The sequence below is a fragment of the Pollicipes pollicipes genome, unplaced genomic scaffold, assembly GCF_011947565.3.
Source record: "Pollicipes pollicipes isolate AB1234 unplaced genomic scaffold, Ppol_2.1 Scaffold_6686;HRSCAF=7923_pilon_pilon_pilon, whole genome shotgun sequence".
Taxonomy (NCBI): Eukaryota; Metazoa; Arthropoda; class Thecostraca; order Pollicipedomorpha; family Pollicipedidae; genus Pollicipes; species Pollicipes pollicipes.
Genome location: NW_023596921.1, coordinates 23,376,446 through 23,392,669, shown reverse-complemented (window position 1 = coordinate 23,392,669; position 16,224 = coordinate 23,376,446). Strand labels below are relative to the sequence as shown.

Genomic DNA, 16,224 nt, shown 5'->3' with positions numbered 1-16,224 from the left:
AGGTAGGACGGGTGGCCTTTATGCGATTTGTTTTATACACTGTACGGTTCTGATACGCAGCTGACAAGCTTTCTGATTGAATAAGACATTGGTGATAATCTATTGACATATTTAATAGCAATGTTCTGTTGATATCGGTTCTTAGCAGACATGGGCGTAATTAACCAATGCAGCTGACGCGTCTTTAAAACTCAATGACCAGCTAAACTCACCGATCATCAGTTTAAATTCCTGTCGCGCGTTAACTTTCTCTCTCTCTCTCTCGTCCTCCTCGTATCTCTTTCTCTATCTTCTCCTCTCTATCATCTCTTCCCTCTCTCTCTCTCTCTCTCTCTCTCTCTCTCTCTCTTCCTTCTCTCTCTCTCTCTCTCTCTCTCTCTTCTCTCTCTCTCCTCTCTCTCTCTCTCTCTCTCTCTCTCTCTCTCTCGCCTCTCTCTCTTCCTACCTTCTCTCTCTCTCTCTCTCTCTCTCTCTCTCTCTCTCTCCTCTCCCTCTCTCTCTCTCTCTCTCTCTCTCTCTCTCTCTCCTCTCTCTCTCTCTCTCTCTCTCTCTCTCTCTCTCTCTCTCTCTCTCTCTCCTCTCTCTAGACATACATAATACCGACTCAGATTGCTTGCGGCACATGACAGGTCTAGTTGAAATTTTTGATTAATTTTGATTAGGACATGCGTTGTGGGCGTCATATGAGCACACAGTCAGATTGCCCTAAGACCCAAGTGCTATTACTCTACACAGCGTCTATGCGCCGAGGTATACAGGGGAGAACTTACCCGCCCCTGCCACGACTAATGGCCGGTGAATGTGACATGTTTTGCAGACTGGGACTGCATAGGCAAGCCATATCACACCTGTGGTGATCAGATGTTCATGATCGCTCCTGGAATCCTGGTGCTCTCAACAGTGTGCCCATGTCAATTGAATGGCACGGTGGTGAGGTTCCAACGGTTGTTTTTGCATCATGAAGGTGAGTTCTGGCCCCAGTGTGCTGGAGCCCGCCGGTACCCATGTCGCCGCCGGCCAGGTAGGCGGCGAAGAAAACGTACGTGCCGTGCGTCATGACCGTGTGGTTGCACTGGGCGAGCAGCCATGTCGCGGCCGGCCGCGCTGGCGCCCGTTGAGGGCCAGCACCACGTCGCCAGCCACCAGATGACGGCCGCACCAGGCCAGGTCGTCGCTCGGCACGACGAACACGGATCGGCGGTGGGTCGCCGACACAGCTCGAGCACACCGCGTAGGTACGCCTCGCCCACCAGGCTGAGTTGTACTTGGACCGCACTCTCAAGCCATAGTCGGTGCGGCTCACGTGCACAGCCACGTACGTGCGGGGTCGGCTGGCGTGCCGCGGCAGACGGCAGTGGTGACTCTCCGCAGCCGGCGCTGCGCGCTTCTCTTCACTTCAGGTCGCCAGCGCAGCTGCCGCAGCAGCTCGCGCCGGTTGGTGAGTGCGGTAAACGTGCATGGGTGGTCACACAGGAAGACAGGCCCGTCAGACGGCCCAGCGCCGTTCTTGATGAATTGGAAGTAGCTGATGTTCTAGAAGTTCTTCTGCTGATGTGCGCAGGCTTCTGACAGCACTGGCAGCTGGAGGCCGCGAAAAGGGCCGACAGCTCGTGGTCCATCTTCGGCAGCGTCCAGGCGGGCCGGGCACTTACCTCTCGCCGCTGGAGCGCCCAGAGCAAAGAGTACTGGCACAGCTTGTTGCCCAAACGACCTATGACAAAACGACCACGTGGGCCGCCTGGCCAAGGCTCGGCGGGTCGGTTGAATCGCCAGTCAGACAGTGGGCAGCGCCAGCGGTGCGTGCAGACAGCCGTTCAGCGACGCCACCACCAGCAGTGTCAGCAGAGCCAGCACAGCGCCCAGCGCCAGCCGGACGTAGCACGGGCCGCATCGCGAGGGCGGTGCTCTCGCGGCGTCCCTGCGGCGTCCCTGCGGCGTCCCTGCGGCCGTCCTCGTCGCCAAAGCTCACGGCGTCTGGCGCATATTGTCCGCGTGGTGCGCAACCGCTCTTGCGCAGGGCTGCCAGATCCAAAGCTGCGTTACCGATGGCAGCTGAGAGTGATGCTGCCAGTTCTCGCTGCGTTTGTCACAAAGGGATTTTTGCTAATCTTCAGTAGATTTTCAGCAACGCTGCCATGAGGCCTGTGAATCGCCGATGCATGATGAAATGTAGCATTTTTGAACGAACTTTGCTATTGCCTTATATGCCGCGGGCTTGATGTCAGCTGGGAGGGCAAGTTGACTCACGCTTTCACGGAATGCGTGGTCATCATTTATTTTCGAGCGCTCGCTCACAATGTCGAGGTCAGTTCGAGCGAGAGAGAGAGGGAGGAGGAGAGGAGCGAGAAGAGAGGAGCGAGACGGAGGCAGCAGAGATGAGAGAGAGAGAGGAGCGAGAGATTGAGGATGATGAGCTGAGAGACGAGAGAGAGCGGAGAGATTCGAGAGACGGAGAGTTAGAGGAGAGAGAGAGGAGAGACCTGAGAGAGCACCTGAGAGGAGATGAGGGAGGCGAGAGAGAGAGAAGAGGAGAGAGAGAGAGAGAGGAGGAAGAGGAGAGAAAGAGAGAAGAGAGAGAGAGAGGCGGGAGAGAGGAAAAAAAGAGGGGAGGGGGGGGGGGGGAGAGAGAGGAGAGGTGGGCCTAGGGCGACGTGGGAGGAGATGGATGCGAGGGCGTATCGTCGTGCACAGTATTTTTCTGGCTTGCTCAGCCCGGTTTTATGTTTCCAAAACATATCGACGGCAGACACATATCTAGCGCAGCTGATCGCAAGTAACGTCGCCAGCCTGCCGCCAGATGGGCCAGCAGGCAGCGCTGGTTTGGATCCCCAGCCACGTCGGTTTGGCCGGAAACGAGTTTTTTTGGCCACCGGCGATAGGAATGATCCGCGATCGGTCCAGCCGGCCGCTGTGACGTCAGGGCCGTTGCTGTCGTCCTGTCGCCGCCAGCGGTGCGCTGTCCGACCCCGCCCAGCGGCTGCGCACCCGGACCACGGCCTTCGCTGCGGCGAGCAGTCGGCGCGCCGGACCGACGCCCCGTCACCGGAGGGGTACCCGAGCCCGACCACCCCGTCCCCTGAGGGACACCCGAGACCGACACCCCGTCCCCTGAGGGACACCCGAGCCCGACACCCCGTCCCCGGAGGGACACCCGAGGCCCGACACCCCGTCCCCTGAGGGACACCCGAGCCCGACACCCGTCCCCTGAGGACACCGAGCCCGACACCCCGTCCCCTGAGGGACACCCGAGCCCGACACCCCGTCCCCTGAGGGGCACCCGAGCCCGACACCCCGTCCCCTGAGGGACACCGAGCCCGACACCCGTCCCCTGAGGGCACCCGAGCCCGACACCCCGTCACCGGAGGGTACCCGAGCCCGACACCCCGTCACCGGAGGGGTACCCGAGCCCGACACCCCGTTCCCTGAGGGACACCGAGCCCGACACCCCGTCCCCTGAGGGTCACCCGAGCCCGACACCCCGTCCCCGGAGCGGCACCCGGCCCGACGCCTCGTTCCGGAGGACACCCGAGCCCGACACCCCGTCCCCTGAGGGACACCCGAGCCCGACACCCCGTCCCCTGAGGGACACCCGAGCCCGACCACCCCGTCCCCGGAGCGGCACCCGGGCCCGACGCCTCATTCCCGGAGGGACACCCGAACCGGCGCTCCGGGCCTGCCGCCCCCTCCCCCCCCCCCCTTCGGCTCCGGTGGTTAAAGGTCGTTGACTGCGCTCACCCGATCGCAGACTCGGCCTGCGTGGTGGACGGTCGCCGATGAAGTGTTCCCCGCCCTCCCGCCTCCCTCGAAAGGAAAGCCGACCCACCACACTACGCCACGCGGCGGCACGCCGCGCCGCGGTTCGTGGAGTGGGCTGTGGCGCCATCTCCGACGCAGCTCGTGGCGCCACCGATGATTGTGCCGCGCCTCTATGCCGTACAGTAACGTGGCACCCCGTCTGGATTCTCGCTGCGGTGTGCACCTCCACAACCGAAAATTTCCTGTCCTGTTTTCGATTGACTCAGTTTTGAATGCGTTGTGCGATGTTCGTTTTCTGTACTTTCAGCATTTGTCAAGGTTCGTACATTAACTTTAAGCAATCCTCGGTGCTTGGCTGTAAATGCCTTCTCATACGTGACTGGCATCCGTGTATGCTATCCTCTGATATGTCTGGTATCAAACACGTTCTTTTTGATGATGAACATGTTTTCAACATCTTGATTTCTGCTATGCTGGCTCCATGGGGACCGCAACCTCTGACTGCTCTTTGAACATTGGTCAGATTACTGGAGCTTGCTCCTGCCCTGCCGCGGGTTAGCCTGACATTGCACTACAGCCAGGTTTGACCCACGACATGCTATCTTCGGTGTCAACGAATATTTACGGTTGTTAGTCAGTTGTGGGCATTGCAGGTCCGCACCAGCACGCGTTATCCGTTGGTGCTCAGTGGCATGGACTCATACTGCTCACAAAGCTGAGACAGTGGGGACCAATGAACCGCCTATGCCTCTAAGGAGAAAACAACTTACTTTGCATTACACCACAAAGTTTTCACGAGTCACGGAGCACCCAGCTTTCACGAGTCACGGACCACCCAGCTTTCGAACTGTTCGTTTTCTCTCAGACATTAATCCGCTCTTTCTTGAGGGGTGGTCCACGTCAGAGCGGCCCATGTGTCTGCGCGTCCGGGATTGCAGAGCGAGCTGTAGCGCTTCGAAGGCCCTGGGTTTTTTGAGAATGTAAGGTGCCAGGGTACTTTGCACCCTCAAAACAAGCGAGCTTTCAAGAGCTCCAGGCATCCCGCAGACTTGGCATGGGACGCTTCGCCGTCGGCAAGATTGACAGGATAACCGAGCACCTGCAACAGGCTCAGTGGCTGTGCATCTTGCACCATCGGGGGTCAGCTGGAACATCTTTTGTGGTCACTGTTTGACTACCAATGTCGCTGCTCGTGTTTGTCACCACAGTCACGATTGCGCGAGAAATGCACTTCCACCGTCGATGAAAGCTTGTCAACTTTTGTCCAGGCCACCCTGTATTTAAAAAAGCTGCCGCGTACTGCAGTCTTTTTTGTTCTAACCCACCTGCGTTTTCTCACCAAAATCCGACAGCGTTTGCAGACTGGTCCAACACACGGGGAGCTGGGATGTAGGTACACTAGGTACCACAGGAAGCTGGAATGTGGGTACACTAGGTACCTACAGGGTGCTTTTGGCTACAAAATGAGCATGACCATGATACGAAACGTGATGTGTATAGGTCAGTAGTGTGTCATCAGTTCAACCACATTTGCTGCGTTTCATTGGCGCAATATTCCTTTTTCGCCCATATGCAATGGGGGTAGGGGCGTAGAAGAGCATTTAAGAGCCTCTAGTAGCATTGGGGGCGGGGGTGGTTCATGCCCCTTCCCAAACCATACACAGTGACGTCCCTGCAAACGATGCACTTCTAACCTTGAGTAATTCACATCAGACATCATGCAGAAGGCAATCTGTGCATACCGTCTTCAACACAACCGGCTAACGCGTCATTCAACGCTTGAAATGTACCCTGAAACGACATGTCAGCATCAACTTATTCAATGACATGAATCTGTCATCTAGAACAGGGCATATTCTGGCACGCTAACTGGTGGGGATAATGCCCACCAGTGATAGCCAGACCCCCCCCCCCCCCTCCCACCAAGGAAGCCGCAAAATTACTTCCCCCACCCCCCCCCCCCCCCCCCAGTGAAAACCTGGATTTGCCGGTAGCTTACACCTGATCAGGCCTTCGAAACGGTTCAGGCAGAGATCGTAGTCTCGGTGGATGCATGCACTGTGCAGGGGACTAGGCATTCTAAGGTGAGGCAGCTGTTCTTAAATGAAATCAGAAAAAAACCTAAAATGAGCGAGAGGCCGCTTCTAAAACGGCTGACAGGTCCGACGGGACAGGTCAGACAGACAACACAGGCCGGCAATTTTTTTGGGTGCCGCAAAATAAAATCGTATCCTCTCGATTGCACTTTTACGTGCCCACGTCTGTCAGCTGGAATTGGATTGGCGTGGATGGCTGCCGAAATTCGGTGAAGGATATGACTAACAAGTGCAATTCATGCCTGTGTCAGTTCTGCTGGATTCTATCATGATTGGTCCAAGTTCATGGACAGCTGATGCCGCAAACAACATAGGACAGTCGGCGTAAAAAGCGGTCTGGCTGGTGGATGAACGTAAAACGTACAGTTTTGACCATGACGAACGTCACATCTCGCGAGTGAATTCCAATGACGAGTGGGATCTGTTCAATCTCTGATCATTGAGATCTGTCGGCCTTAGCTCAATTTGCTTCCGGTGACGACGAATCCCCTGAGGGGTTTTGAATGCAAACGAAATTTATCCCTCAGTTCTTTCCACGCGGCGTCATAATGCTTATGCTAGATGTTGTGGGTTTGAGATGTAGCTAACCACCCTTGCTCCACACTCGGTGCCGCGGTTTTTGGGGGAGGGGAGAGGGGGGAAGAGGAGACCGGGACACGATGGGGACAGCTTCACATGTGTCCTTCTTTGCATTCACCGCCCGTGCTTCCCTTCGGCTGTCGTGTGATGCGTTGTTGAATAATCATTTGTGTCCGTATTTGCCGATTATCACGATCTGTACAAAGCATCGCCCATGCCAGTCTCGTTTTGCCTGCATTATTAACGGACACCGACAATTTGTTGGCGTTTGGATATTTTTGAACGCGCACATGCATCCATACGATAACCGAACAATTTCCTTATACACTTAAGCGTGGATGGCATAAGCCAACGCAGGCATGCCCCAAAATTATGCGACGGATCCAAATGACGACTTACTTCTATGTGTCTAAAGCAGGGGAGGCACAACTCGAAAATGCTCACACTGAAAACCGAGCTCAGTGCGCCGCCGGCATGAAAAAATGTGTTGCGTACCGCAAAATAGCACCGCATGCTCTCAATCTTGTTATGACGTGTCCCGTTGGAATTTGTGATTGCCAGCATTTAGTCACGTATGAATTAGCCACTTACCACTTGATCAAAGTTGGACATGCCTAGTTCATGATCTCTAGGTCACATAATGTCAAACGAGGTCAGACTCCAGGTTGGTGTCCAAAGTGCCCCTAGAACCTAGACACCTGTTTTAAGCGAGAGGTCACATGCTCATTTAAGGTCAGTCACCTCGTTCGATCTTTCGAAGGTTATGGTGACCAAAATCATACCAGAATGCTTTGGGTTTTGCATTTGATTGAGCGAAAAAGATTACGCTTGGCAGGGTGTTCCTAAAACAAAATGTTGACATGGGTAACTTAAGTTCAGTGGCCTATTCTGTCTGACCTTTGTGAAGTCCATGGAAGGAGCATAATGCGGTTCCTGATATCAATAAATGGGAAATGAGCACCAGAAACCACCCCTTTGACCTTGATCTAACCTTAATACCTGACCTTTGGTCAATATAATGTTTATTCAGCTGTTGTGTTGCCAACGAAAATATATCCGGGATGTATGGATTCATCTATTACTCAATTGTTGCATCAGACTGAGCGATTTCCAAGAAATTGACTTAGCTGAATCCATGGCCTGACTTTGGTCTACCATGTGTCAGCGACCTTACTAGGCGCATCCAAAATTTTAATACGAAACAATTTGCTATAAAATTGTCCGTATAACTGCAACATTTGGCGCGCCTGCGCCGCGCAGTTCCGAAACCATTCCGGAAAAACCTTTGCGGGGTCAAATTGACCCTCACCCGAGGGCGTGCTAATACACTGTAAATATGGTAAAGGAGGGAGAGGCATGCACCCCGGAGCTTCTAAATGTGTACGCCTCTGGCTCTGTGCACAGTGATTGAAGCCTGTTTCTTGTAGTTCACGAAGCCAAAGCCATGCCTCCGTCGACGAGTCCGTCGCTGCAAAAACAAACGCGTTAACTCACCGCCCGCTGAGGGCGCGTGCTGAACAACCACAAAACATCTTTGGAGCTCCTTCAAAGTCATGCAGTGCGGACTGGCAACACTGGAACGCACAGCCAACAAAACGAGATCAACTTTTTCTAACATGACGTACAAATGAGCCCGTGTTAACTTCAAACGACGCTCTGTGCTCAGTTACCGGTTGGTTATCACCGCGCTTTCTTGTGCATGACGGGAATGTAGGTCAGTTATATTGTCTCTACCGCTATCGTTCTATTTCTGGCTGTTGTGCCACTGCCACAACACATCGATACCGCACAGTGTCAGTCTGATCCACAATTCATAGTTTGTAGAATAGCCACTGCTTTCAATCATCGGTACTGCTGTGACATCTATGATAGCGTAAAGTATCGCCGAATTAGTAATGTAGGCACGTGATCCCCACGATCGCTCTCGATCTGCAATCTTGCATTCCATGCACCGACGATACCCACGTAAATCGGCGCCCTCTTACAAATGGTGATCCCAAGGTTCATCGCTGTCCGCGCAACAAACTGGGTAAAGTTTCGACAGCTTGACCAGGGTTCAACTTGGTTTACCACCTGCACGTTTGATGGTAGCCATATGGGCTTCAAAACGAACCTGATCGGTGCTCATCAATCTCCTTGCTGAGGCGTCAGGACGCATGCGCGCTCCTCACGCTCGGACACGCGTCATGTGATAATGTCAGGCTCCTATTGCCCTCCGTTCAAACTGCGTACCGGTCAACATGCAAAACACGACAAGCTCACAGGCAGACGCACATTTTCGTAGATGTGTACCATATGACAGCCTCGTTTTGAATACGGAGCCAGTACAAAAAGCCGTGTGCACCTCTATCTTGTAGCCGACGTCATTCTGCAGCCCGCGATCTACTCTTGGTTCCAACAAAGATCACTCGGTTCTGACGAAGCAAAAACAAAACTACAAAATGAAAGTGGTGTGCACCTGGTGGTATGAAAGCAAGGTCAGCGACGCACGCAGATTTTCCTTTTACCTTACCCGAAATTGTTCTGTCCCAAATCCTCTTCCCAGTGATTTGCCCTAAAAAATAGACCCTGATCTGAACCTGTCCTGCATGCCAACACATATGTGCCCTGTGCCCACAACATCCTTTGACGCATTGCTTATCCCTGTTTTATAAGACTATTTTGCCACCACGGGAAAAAGCCACACCGGTTACGGGGCACCCGCGGTCTGGGCACTGACGGATCCTACAAGATCTGTCAAGCACAGTGGGCTCAGTGCCTGCAGAAAAAATACCTGAATACAAGTAGGCAGCACCACGGTTGAGCATTAGCGCTCCGTGACCTTAAAGACAAGCTCCGCGAGGGAAGAATCCTGATTTAGTGCTGCACAGCTAACTGGTGGAGCGCTCTGTGCAGAGCGCTTTCCCACACTTGTCCTGCTGGTTTTTTGTTGTGATTATATAACTTTTTCCCAACACAGCTTCTCCAAAATGATCAAAAGGCGGCGGCGGCGGCAAAAGCTTGTTCTGCCACTGAAGCGTATGGGCTGAATACGCCTGCCCTGCCGGCTCGGTGACTGGGCATGCAAGATCAATCACCAGGGTTTTGCTTTGTAACGCCACGACACTGACTTAGCAGTTGGCCCATCCATGCCGTGTAACTACACTTGGCGTAAATAAGGTGTTGTTGTAAATGTCCTGAAAGGGCCGACCGACAAACTGGCGGCGCAAGCGTATCCGATACGCGCTGGACGTGCTAGAGACGGGGCAGACGTCACGTGCCGTTCTGCCGTGCCGTAGGCCCTGCCCCCCCCCCCCCCCCCCCCGTCAGCCCTGAGTCAGCCCTGGTGCCGACACCCCGCCGCCAGCTCAGCGCAGGCGCCGGCCAGCCGGCCCGCCGCTGCTAGGCAACCGCACCAAAACAAGCGTGCACGAGGCTAGACGCGAGTCGTCAGTCGCCATAGAGCAAGGTGCGGGCGCCACGCTACAGCACACTCTCCGGAGCGGGAGCCATGTGCGGACGATGTAAGTACCGTCGGTGGCATTGCCAGACCAGCTGTGCCCCCGAGGCGTCCCGTAGCGATACAGCGTCAGAGAACGGGCGGTGCGAGTGATGGTGGCGCCACCTGTGCAGCCGGCATCAATGAGGTGAAAGGTAGGTTCCGTGCGTGTGCGTGAGGCCGGCTGCCGCCCCATGGTCTACAGCATGTCATCATCGATCCCGTGCTCTGGCTATGTTTGCGTCCAGACGGCCGTAGCTGCAAGCCTCTGCCGCGTTCCGGTGCAGTGTGCTGGTGAAATTATCGGGAGGCGCGGACGCCGGAGAACCGTTGGAATGTCTGATGCAAATTGGCTTGTCGGCTTACGCGTCACTCAGCGTTGCTGAAAGCAAAAACGTGCGACTTCTTAATCGCGAATGCTGTCTCTCAGCAAAACATTCTTGGTTCTCGGCGGTCACACTTTTCACTGGCAAGTTCCAAAGATAATCGCGAAGAAGATGGGCCGAGGGGCTAATTAGAGACCGTTTGGAAACAATTTCCGTTGGCTGGCCGGTGGGACGTCACAGTCAGAGTGTCCGACTTCAAAAGTTGGGCACTTGGAAGTCAAAAGTTGCGAACAAATTGCTTCAGAACGTCAATCTTCTTCACTGTTGTGCAGTTCTCCGTGAAGTCAAGTGTGTCACTTCCGCAGGCTATCGCAAAATACCCTGCAGTGAATACGCGGGACAGGTCATCAGCGATAACTTCTCCCTGAAGGTACATGACATTTGAAGGTACACGCTGCTAGTCTGAAGCATGCGATGGATCATTCACGTCAAGAACGTTTTAAGCGTAAAAAGCTTGCCAAAAACGTGAACATCATCATGCCGCCGAGTTTTGCGGCGGCTTGATTCCGCGGGCGATTTAGGCAATCTGTGTAAACAGCCCAATGCATTCGCACTCGGCAGTATCGATGGCAGCGAGTTTTCGGCGCTGCTGAGGGCTGACGAAGGCATCAGTGGTCGAAAGCCAGGAGGCGTCGGAATGCGCTGGGTTGGAATGCTCTCTGTACGGCATGTTAGGTGACAGTGCGTTAGAGGCTCCCGAGCGGGGTGTCCTTCAGTGAAGTGTACTCAGGCCATGCTTACTGACTTCACTTTCAAACATCACATGATCAACATCCACATATCATGTAACTTCGTATCAGTTGGCAAAGCACAGTTACCAACAACGTCCTCCACTGGCCGTTAAAGTGTCTCTCAACAGCTTCTCGAAGAAGATGCTCCAGATGCCCGCTAACGGCAGGATCATGGGCAGATCATTGTGTGTGCAGATGACAGTGCCGACCGCCATGTTGGCGGCGGCGTGGCCCATTCGCGTACGATCACGACCCTCCGCTCTTCTGTTGTGCGAGGTTTGTTGACATACACTCGATTCGGGGAACGACTGGACCCTCCGCAAATGAGCCCGTCGCCACCAACCACGAGCGCATCATCGACACTGCGCTGGAGTCCTGGACAGCGCTCGGCCTAGACGCCATCCAGCCTTGGTCGTGATCAGGTCTGGCTACACCAGGACTGGAGCACCTCTGCAGGGGTGTAAAGCTACCGATTTACAGGATTGCCATTTTAACACAGGTGTTAAAAATGGAGGAGGGCTTTGCGAGCTGTCTGCTGAAAAATTTGCGAAAATCGCAACGAATTACAATAACCATCCCAGACACACAAAGCTTAGTATTGGTCTGTACTCACCAACGCTTGCAGCGTAAGCTTGTATAGAGCAGATATCGGACCATCGACGTTTCGCTGCGTGAGCAAGTTGCGCTGCAAAATGTTGTCAGGCATAGTAGCTTTAACTAGGATGGTTTTTGGGATGTGACAAAAACGTACTACAAGCTTCACTGCATCGGGGCTGACATCACAGATCAGTGGTGACACAGTGCTTTTCCAATGACGCTCAGATCAGTGCTTTTCACATATTTTTCTCAGCCAAGGCTCACTTCACATACTGAGCAGTATAAAGTTCCAACATAACTAGGGTCATTACTTGTAAGAATCGTGGCCGGCTTGAGCACCCTGTGACGGACATGATCGATCTGCCACGCAGCGTCTTAGATCATCGTGTCATTTGAGACCGATGGCTTAGAATGCTCGCAACTCGGTTATGAATCGGGTTCAGTGCGAGACTGTAGGCTAACGTTGGTTGTGCTTGTGTCGTGGGGAGCTCGCTGGCATTGGCAAGACGTAGCCAATCGTCAGTGTTTTAAGACGCTGTTCATTTCTTCTATGAACCTGTCATTTAAGGCGTCCCTGGTAAGAGCGGTTTGAGATGTATTTGTCATTGGTTGGCATTACGGAGCGCGTCGTCGGCTTAAGCCATTTTCCATGTTTTTGTCATGCCAACTTCATGACATTCTAGGCCAGTGTGCGAATGCCGGAGGATTTTTCTAGACAACACAGCCGGTTGGTGGCAGCCATATATGCCAGCCTTTTAAAATGGTGAATGGCCTAGATAAAAGTTGACCAATGCTTTCCTCAGCAGTGCAAGCTCGCTCCATCGTGAATGTGGTAGCATTCGACTGCTGTCGAGATGCGAGTTATATTGTCCGGTATCGACAGGCATGAATCAATGCCACCCACGCCGACCGAGCCCCAAGAGCACTCCCGGCCTGGCCCGCTAGTGTGGCCGGGCGGCCGGCGTGGCACGGGCGATGCCAGGCGGCACACGGACGCCGCAAGGCGTCAACAACTGTCCAATGGCGAAGCACACACAGCAACAGTGATGGTTATCAGAGACTCCACATCCGTCAAATCGTGACAACAAAAGAGGCCCCGGATGACCGGCTGGCCGTCCAAGGTGCACAGCAGCTGAGCCCGCTGCGGGTGGTTGATTGTCAAGTCACTCTTGTCGACGGTGATGCGTCCAACCTCAAGTCTGCAGTCCTCAAGAAACTTTTGACCGACTTGTCCTTTGTCCTTTGACTAAACCGACTTGTCCATGTGAACGTTGCTCCTGTGATTCCACCACAGCATACAGTTCAGGGACAACAGGTCGGGCGAGTGGGAGGTTGCACAACGGCAGTCTTAAGCCCATGTGCATGCCAGACGAAATTTCATTAACTGATCGAGGCCCGATCGTGTTCATCCAACTGAACACGATCGGACGGCACGGCACGCGTGTCGTGTGCGGTACCGTTCCATCCTATTAGAGCCCTCCCCTTTCGAATCGTAGCAACGTAGCGCTCTTAGGTGGTGTTGACAGGATCCTCGTTTTCGTCCTCAGTGAAGCATCTTCTCTAAGAGTCACGAATTGACGAATGTGAGATCTTTGATGACGGCCATTGTTTTTTATCCCGTATTGCCATCGCGTGGTTATAAGAATGCCACTGCGGTCTTGATCGTGCGAAAACCACACATGTCGCTGTTGAATAAAACATGGGGTCTTTTATCTGTGGAGAGTTCAAGATGCACACTTGATGAACGACACTTTCATACAGCCTGTTCGTTTCGCCTTTATGCGCTTTTTTGTGAGCCTGACATTGCTGTATTGTTAAACCGAGAACTTACAGCACAATCGAGAAGCCTCACGTGGGATTTCTAGAAAATGGTTTTGCAGGAAGAAGGGATATGTTAGGATGATATGTATGTACGTTCACGCGACTTGGAATCAAAAGATGCGCACACCGTCCACGGGATTTTGCTTCCTTAGTGGTCACTGTATGTGCCTATTGTAATGCGTAATGATGCGGGCGGTCCATGATTTTTTTGTAGATTTGGTACGGGCCTTTTCATTGCATGCATTTCTAGAATGAGGGCCAGCGCTAAGGTTGGGCATTGACTCCACCGTCCGATCGTCAAGTTCCGGTTTGACGGCAAAACTTTGTGTCGAAAGCCGCGAAGCGCTTACAGTGTGCCCCAGTGCTTGGTACGGTCTAGCCTGCTGCCTGACGTCACCTGTCACATACAGTTGCTATAAAGTACGGTTTTGTCGCAGTATTTTAGGCAGAAACCAATTCGGAAGGCTAAAATACGAGCTGCCAAAGACAATGTGACAAAAGCCATAAAACTGGGGTTTCTCCTGTGAAAACAAGTCACATAATGGAGGAACTTCTTTCGGATATTCTTCGTCTAAGCTCTGCTCCCGCCCGCCGGCGGCGGCCACTGTCCTGGACTGGCTGTTCCCCGCATGACTGACTGCGAACTGATCGTGTGACTGTTCTGCTGCATGCTTACACACACCGCTCCGGACTCACCCGCCTCGATGCAATCTCACTGTCCCAGCCGCCGCATCAGCCACAAGAAGGACATCCCGTGGGTCCCAGCTCACCAGACCTCAGTCCATTTTATTTCTTTAAGTGTGCCTACCTCATTGATCGGGTGCGTGCCAGCAAACCTCACACGTCAAAGAAGCTGGAGGCCGCGATCGCCCGTGAATGGGCCGTGCCACAGCCAAGATGGTGGACAACACCATCACCCGCCTGGGGGAGGTCTGCCTGCCCAAGATCATGCCGCAAGCGGGCATCTAGAGCACCGTCTTCAGGAAACCTCTAAAAGACGGTTTGAAGGTTGATGGACGATGTTATTGATAATTGTGCCACACCGTGTCATCAGTGGCCAAGTGCTACTCAGATGTTGGATGTGTGATGATCAGTCAAAACACTTTTAAGGCAAGTATGAATACAAACCATTTATTGACGCCCTCTACAAGATACGCCATTTTTGTGTTGTTCGTCAAGCTGGTTCGAAATTGTAATTTCGCGGAAATAGCCATGTCACCTGAGATATGAATCACTTGGAAAAGTCACTTGAAAATAGAAATTACTTGGGACAACCCGCTTTACGATACGAACGGGACACCACTTATCTATTTGCTTACGTTTATACCAATTGACACGCTGCAAGAGGCCACTTTCGAGTTAATTTTGTTCCAACGGCTGAGTCAAAGCCCGAAACCATCTCGCAGTCAAATCAGGGTAACATCGTTTTTGAGTCCCAGCCCCATTACTTCAATATGGCAGCAGACATGATTAAGGTCAGTTTATGTCTGACGTGTTGTATGTTAAGAGAAATGATCGTCACAGATTGTAGGCTTACACTCATTCCAATTAGGCCTAATCTTCATTTAACCCCTAGCCGTACGTGATCTCGGTTTCAATGAGCACTGGAATGGCTATGGAAATGTAGCCACGCGCGGGCAGTCTTTGCGACGCTGTAGTGACCAATGCGCCATCGTACGTGAGCAGACCCAAACTAATTATTTCAATAAATCAAGCCAACCCAAGCCGAAACAAGCACGACCCGCTCAATCCACGCGGCACAATAGGTATGCACAGCGATATCTACCTTTTCACGACAAGGTGAAGCTCTTTTATTTACATGTAATGCGCTTAATGGACCGTTTGTTCAGGATGGATTCTACGATGAAATCAAAGCTTGTCCAAGTGCAGGCCGTCAGAATCGTGAGAACGAGCTAAAGTCCCGGTGCACTGAGATTGAGTCGGGTAGGAGCTTTATATTTTTATGGAAAGTCCGAAGCTAAGTGCGACTCATCCGTGAAATGAGTCAATTTGCTTGAGTCCGAGTATCGAAAGGAGTAGTCTGGACTTGTTTGCAGGTGCGACTGGGCTCGAACTTAACTCAGACAATTTCAAAGTTTAGATAATTAGAAAACCTGTCATGTGTAGCAAATGTGATGTTTTGCTGCTTTGCCTGCAATAGTTCACTGAGGAATAATTTGCAAAAAATTGCCGTAACATAAGCATACAGCTGTGTTACAAATGTGCAGTTCTCACTTTGTTTCTGTGTGGGCTTTCTGTCCCACTTCAAAAGCAAGAATTACTGCATATAGCATATTGTCAGTGGCCTTATTCCGTAGCTGCTGCAGGATGAATGAACGGCTGTTAGGCTTGATGATAGCATGTATTCTAACGTATTCCTCTGCAGAGTGTATTCGGTTCGTTCCATACGTGTATCGATAAAAGCCGAACCATTTCGAGCCCGCATGGTGACCACTTCAAACTGGATTTCAACTTTAATAGACATGCAAATTAATTCAATATGGCACAGATTGCGGCCCAGAATTGTAATAATCCGGCCGGCCCTGCCACCCTGGTGTAAAATTAGACCCAGATTGGCGGCGCCTCCCACCGCCAGAGCTGTCAGCTAAGCCGGGAGAGCCCCCCCCCCCCCCCCTCCCTCCAGGCGGTGTCGCCGAGCCTGCGGGTCCCACACGAACCAATACAGCTTTGCTTCCGGTCGTGCACGAGGTTTGGAAAGACCGTGATCGGCGCCGGTGAACGCTATCAGGGAATTTTCGCTCGCTTGTGTGGGAGGACTA

At 52.9% G+C, this 16,224-nt stretch overlaps 1 protein-coding gene across 1 annotated transcript in view; it reads left to right on the top strand.

Annotated features, from left to right (window-relative positions):
* Positions 1–9,983: 9,983 nt before the first annotated feature.
* LOC119107232 (protein O-linked-mannose beta-1,2-N-acetylglucosaminyltransferase 1) overlaps positions 9,984–16,224 on the top strand; it is a gene marked incomplete at its 3' end in the record, with an annotated part of 56,515 nt that continues 50,274 nt past the window's right edge. The window contains 1 exon segment of the mRNA XM_037230647.1: positions 9,984–10,064.